A 6,319-nucleotide genomic window follows, 5' to 3' on the forward strand; every position below is an offset into this window, starting at 1 on the left:
TGATTCCAATTTCTTTAGGAGGATCAGATGCTATTGAGAATTCAATCCTATACATGAAAATGTGAGTAACAGTACTCTTGTAGGTAAAGGCTTTCCACCCCTGGTTCAATAGTCACACAAATGAATCTACTTATAAGGGGCTGACTGTACTCCAATTATAATAAAAGACCTGCAAGGATTCTTAAGTAATCAGATTCAAAACAGTGCATATCAAATAAGTTGTTTATAATAAGACATGTTGGTACCATAGGACACACAATACAAACAGGTGTTATTTCCACATTAGTAATAAACTTGAATGAAATTGACTTTTCCATTAATGTAACACAAAATATTCCGTAAGTTACATCTCTCTAAGAAACTGATTACACTAAAATTCCTTCCCCAAATCAAATTGAAGATGTTTCTAATTTAGTTTCAATAATTAATAGATTAATAGCTAGATCCCACAAACAGTTTGAAACATTTAAGGACCTTGTTTCATACACACACACACACAAACACACACACACACACACGCGTATATATACATACATACATACACATATACACACATACATATATGTGTGCACATATGTGTACATATGTATGTATGTGTGTGTATATGTATGTGTGTATATACACATACACATATATACATATGCACATACATACATACATACATACATATATTTATATATATATATAAAACATGTAGATGACTAGGCCAGATACTCATTTACAAAATTGTTTAGGGTATAGAAAGGACTATAATTCTAGGCTGAATGGTTCAGATTGAAAACAGCAACATCTCACATGCTTGCATTGTGCCCATGTCTTCTATTGACCACTTGCTCAGATTACAGAAATTTGCTATATAAGGAAAAAGCATGAAAATGATTATAATGTGGCAGGATAAAACATCCTTATCTCTGACTTCAGATAAGAATCATAGTTGACAACCATCCATGAAGTAACAATTCTACCTTGTAGCCAGACTCAGGAATAGCTAGGTGGGAAACATTCCTGTTCAAAATGAACACAATGGGGAAACTGAGCCAGAGGGCTCCTATCTTCGGCTGAGCCAAAGGTTATCTTCTTAGCTTTTTCCCAGGTACAAGATTCCACCTACAACAGTTCAGGATCACATTCCTTCTGAGCAGCTTCTGGCATTTCTCTCAAATGGTGGATTACTGACTTAATGATCCATCAGACAATTCTACCTGAATTCATACCTCAAAACAAGATCAGTTACAGTCCTAAGAGCTTTTACCTCAAATAGCAAGTTTCACCAATCACAACTTAGGGTTGGATATAGTTATTTTTCCTCTCATGGAGTTGCAATGAGTAATAAAAGTTTACCAGGACTCAAATACATACAGGAGATTTTACTTAATGTTCTTCACTTGTTTTTCTTTTCTTTTCAAGTTTAAATTTGTCTTGGTATTAGGACCAATTATTAGAAATCATTTCTATATTATACACACACTGGTAAATTTTCAGTAAACCAGATTCATTGTTTAGGAACTTTATAATCCAAACAAACTCTTTTCCCAGGACTGATGACCTTGCCCACACAGATGGTTTCCAAGAACCTGGCAAGTTTACAAAATAAGGGGAATTGCCAGGGACTCCAGAGAAGGTGCTGAACCTGATACCCATGTCTGCCTACCCCATCTACCCTTAGGGCTGTTATAGGCTGTGCTCTTTGACACCCTACCTCATGTAAGGTGGAAGAGACTGAACCCCCCTCACTCCAAGGTGGACAGCTCTGAATGGACAGAACCAATCTGGGTAAGGCTTTTGCCTCATTCCCTCCCATTCAGTGACCAATTTTAGGTTTTAACATTATGACAACAACCCTGAATAATTTAGTCAACAATCTTACAACTTTCATAAGTGATAGCCAAGTGACTGTAGATGTAACTTCCTCTTAACTGCAGGCAAAGGTGGAAATGTACAGTTCCCTAAATGGCAGTTACAAAACACTATAAAACAAACAGGGTTAGCAGGGCTGATAAAATAAACATAACTGATTTTAAACCATTTTCCCACTGTCTTTTACTTTTTCAGATCATACTCTAAGAACATTCAAGTAACTGGATGACAAGCCAAATCTGGGTTCTACTATCTCAGAAAGAACCCATTACTTATCAATTTACTCCTAGCTCTTCATAATTTTTCCTATATTGACTTTCAAATCAAGTTACAAAGTTTTAATGCTCAATCTTTCACTTAAACAAAGTGAAACCTGCTCTTAACATGCTTAAACCTTCTGTCCATTTTTATATCTGTTTCTGATGGTTTAAAAACCCAAACCTTCTTATGCCTTTCATTTTCCCCTCAAGCCTTTATTTCTCTTTCCAAACCTTCCAAACCAATTACTCAGACTATACAACTTTCCTTTACTCAAATCTTACATTTCAACTCCAATTCAAACTATATTCACTCCATTGAACATTTCCTTTGATAATTTTAGCACATATTGTTGTTAAACCAATCCAATGACTTATTGAAACCTCACTTTTCTAGCTGTATAGTTAATTTAAACTCAAGTGACTCTTTTACTAATTTACCTATCATACTATAATTCTTTCTCTCAATTTGTCACAATAGAAAAAAATTTAGAAACATAACAAACCATAAACAATGTTATGCATTTGAAAGTTGAAACAAACCCATTATCAATCAGGTGACTCCAATCCTAGTGAATGCATTTCCAAATTACTTTATACAGAAAATCAGGCATCTCATCACCATTGGCATTGTATACTGATCATATCTAAAATCCTACATAAAGTTATAAAGTATGAAGCAATTACACCTACTTAAGGAAATAATAATAACAGTTAATATTTATAGTGTCTGCCCTCTGCCAGATATTGCGTTAAGCACTTTGCAATCATGTGAAGTAAACTGAGGCAAATAGATGTGAGATAAATTGCTTAAGGTCACCCAGTCAACAAATTTCAGATCCATGCATTTTCCCAGTTTGTCTTAATGCCAAATCACATAATAAATTTTGACTGATCTTAATCATCAAATTAGGAGAGACACATTTCACTTGAAATGTGACCAGAATGAATTCCATCACCTTTTGGTTGTGTCCTAGTACACACACACACAAACAACTTTCCCCTTTTTCATGAGCCAGGAAAGGGTTAAGTACCAGTCCAATTCCAGAGTGCAAGCTTTGAAACTTCACTGACCCAGCCCTCAAACCTGTCTCTCTATAATCTGAAATGACCTTCTTCTCTGGCTGTAAAACAATAAACCAGTCATTCCAGAGGTGGGATGGTGGGGTGATAGAAAGAACCTGACCGCAGTTTCAGGAATGTGAAGGAAGAGAACAAAATCTTTCTAAAAATATAAATTAGATAATAAGACACAGAGAGGCACATAAGCACAGATACAAGAAACACAAACAGATAAACAACTTTGTTTTTCGAAAGTTTCCAAACTGTTTCATCTCAAATCCTCTGTTCACACTGTGCAAACAGATTATGACTTTCTTTCTGCCCATGCTCCTCTCATTCCTACATGCTTAAACTTTCTTGCTTTTCCTTCTATATTCGTATACCTCTAGTCAGCTTTGATAAAAGCCTCTTTAAAAATCATATGTCTTGTTTCTTTCCTATTCTGATCTGATGCTTCTCTTACTTCTACTTGCTTTTACCAATCATACCTTAAATAATCGTCACTTTACTGAATATATTTTTCTTTCATTCTCTCTCTCTCTCTCTCTCTCTCTCTCTCTCTTCTCTCTCTCTCCCTCTCTCTCTCTCTCTCTCTCTCTCTCTCTCTCTCTCTCTCTCTCTCTTTCTCTCTCTCACTCTCTCTCTTGTCCACCCACCCCTCTGAGGCTGCTGCAGTCTGGGAGGAAGGGAGAGAGGGAGAGAAAGAAAAAGAAACCCTATCTTCTATACCATCCTCTGAATCCTCCCCAGTATGGCTGTCTTCCCAGGAGTCCCCCCTTTATTGCTTTCTTGTCTACATGCTTAACTCCCTTCAACTGGCAAGTATGTTTCTACATACGTCTTCATTATTCTCTGGTTTCCTCTTTCCAGGTCAAGTCCACCTAGTGGTGGCTTCCTTCAATGCTGTGAGAAAGAGCCATCCCATATCAACCATCACCCTTTTCCCTTCCTTACCCAGTCTGATGGGCCAAAGTTCCACCAGAGGGGTCTCTAGGCTTTTCCAAATTTTCAGGGCATCCCTGTTATCATGTGGGGGCCTATATGTGTCTCGCACATGGGCCATTCCACCCCATGTGAAGGTCAAAGGCCATCCAGGGATTTCCCCTTGCTGAGCCTCTACTCCCTTTCGGAATCCTGCCGACTATATCAATTGTAAGGTCCAGAATTCCCCTGGCTAGGGAACTCCGTACCTCCCTAAAACAGAAGGATGAGTTTGATACAGAAGGAAGAGGTTGGGAGCTCCAGAATGATTATATAAGAAGTTTAATAATCACGTGGATACTTACGCACATACACTCACCCCCACCCATACACCCCCACTCCCCCACATCCCCCCCCCAGACACATACACACACATACACAGACACACACACAGAGGAAATGTTGGATCCCTGCAAAGACCCCCAAAAAGCCCCATGGTAATTATAGGAATAAACAAAGGGAGGAGGAGCTATAGAGCTTTGTTACATATGTCACCGAGGTTTAGCCAATGTTTTGATTTACTGCTTAGTACTGGCCCTGATTCCCAGAAACCCAGGCAACAAGGCCAATGCTATTGGGTAGACATCCAGACCCACAAGGTCTGGTCACTGTGGCCTTGTTATGGCTTTCACCAATCAGGACCCTACAATATGGAGCAAAGGTTTGGGGGCATTGGGGAGAAAGAGATGACTAGTAAAAGTACTGCCTAGAGAAATTTAGGACCTGGTGAGATTAGATAATAAATGTGTAGTGGACTTAAGTGGCATGACTTTCTCGAGAACAATTTAGACTCAGCTGCAACCCAGGAGGTGGATGGGGAGAGTTATCCAGTGTTGGGGTTTGGCAAGGCATGAATGGACATAGGACAAGGGACTTGAGAGAAATGAACAAGATGAAGTCTTCTCCATTCTAGACCTTCTTTCTGCTACCCCACCTTAAGCAGGTAAGTCTTAGGAAGAGTTAGTGACATAATTTAAGAGGTACTGAAAGGCCTTCTGAAAAAAAAAAAACCAACCTCTGCATCCTATTGGTTGTCTGAAATTTCCATCATGAATATTATGCCTTGAGGTCCTTCTGCAATAACCAAATCTTATTCACCCTTTAAAGTCCTGCTTATGTTCTTTCTTCATTATGCTTTTAATTGACCTTGGTCCCTTTACTGATTTTCTGGGACACTTAAGATCTATGTGGTTGCATAGTGGATACAGTACTGGGCCTGGAGTCCAGAAGACCTGAGTTCAAATTTGGCCTAGCTGTGTGACCCTGGGCAAGTCACTAGACCCTGTTTGCTCCAGTTTCCTCATCTGTAAAAATAAGTTGGAGAAGGAAATGGCAAGCTGCTGCAGTATCTTTGCTAAGAATACCCTAAAAAAGGGTCGCAAAGAAATTGGACACTGAAATCAATTAACAACGACTGTTTCCTGACTTTCTGTTACTGCTCATTTAGGTATATTTATTTATAAATAATTATTAATATATATTTATAAACAGTTATTTACATGTGTTCATTTATAAATATACTTATAAATAAGTATTGATACGTACATATTTATTTATAAATATATTTATAAACCCATATTTATTGTCTTGTTTCATGTTGATATGTACTTTCTCTCTAATTGGACTATGACCTCCTGGGGGGCAAAAATATGGTTATATTAATTTTTATTTCCCATAGTACAATGTTCTGAATGATGTAGATGTTCAATACATTCCTACTGAAATAAATTTTAGTTCGATTAATGAGCGATGCCATTAATAATACTAATACTAATAACATTTACATGGCCCTTTAAGCTGGTGAAGGAGAAGGAAGATTATAAGGTCACTCAGCATGGTTTACAAAGTGCTTTGCATATGTTATCTTATTTGAACCTCACAACAATGTATTATTATTATCCTCATTTTATAGGAAAGGAAACTGAAGCTGACTCTTCCGGAATCACACAGCTAGTGTCTGACGCTGGATTTGGGCTCAGGTCCTCCTGCCTCCAGGCCCAGTGTTCTATCCACTGCACCATGTAACTGCCACATTTATATAATAAACAACCAATCAAATTGTGTGGTAAACAATTTAGGATTACCCCTAGTTAGAATGACACGAAACACACTGGAAATCGTCACCATTAACCTGTTCCTAGGGCACAAGTGGGACTAGCTCC

The 6,319-nt window shown here is 38.0% G+C and overlaps 1 long non-coding RNA gene across 1 annotated transcript; it reads left to right on the top strand.

The window, feature by feature from the left end:
- The first annotated feature begins 5,012 nt into the window (after positions 1–5,012).
- Positions 5,013–6,218, top strand: LOC144456838 (uncharacterized). Its single transcript, XR_013486007.1, has 2 exons — positions 5,013–5,100; positions 6,070–6,218. It is a non-coding gene; the product is annotated as an uncharacterized LOC144456838 (long non-coding RNA).
- Positions 6,219–6,319: the final 101 nt, after the last annotated feature.

This window comes from Phascolarctos cinereus, unplaced genomic scaffold (genome assembly GCF_003287225.1).
Source record: "Phascolarctos cinereus isolate Bilbo 61053 unplaced genomic scaffold, phaCin_HiC Scaffold_1;HRSCAF=81, whole genome shotgun sequence".
NCBI classification, from domain to species: domain Eukaryota; kingdom Metazoa; phylum Chordata; class Mammalia; order Diprotodontia; family Phascolarctidae; genus Phascolarctos; species Phascolarctos cinereus.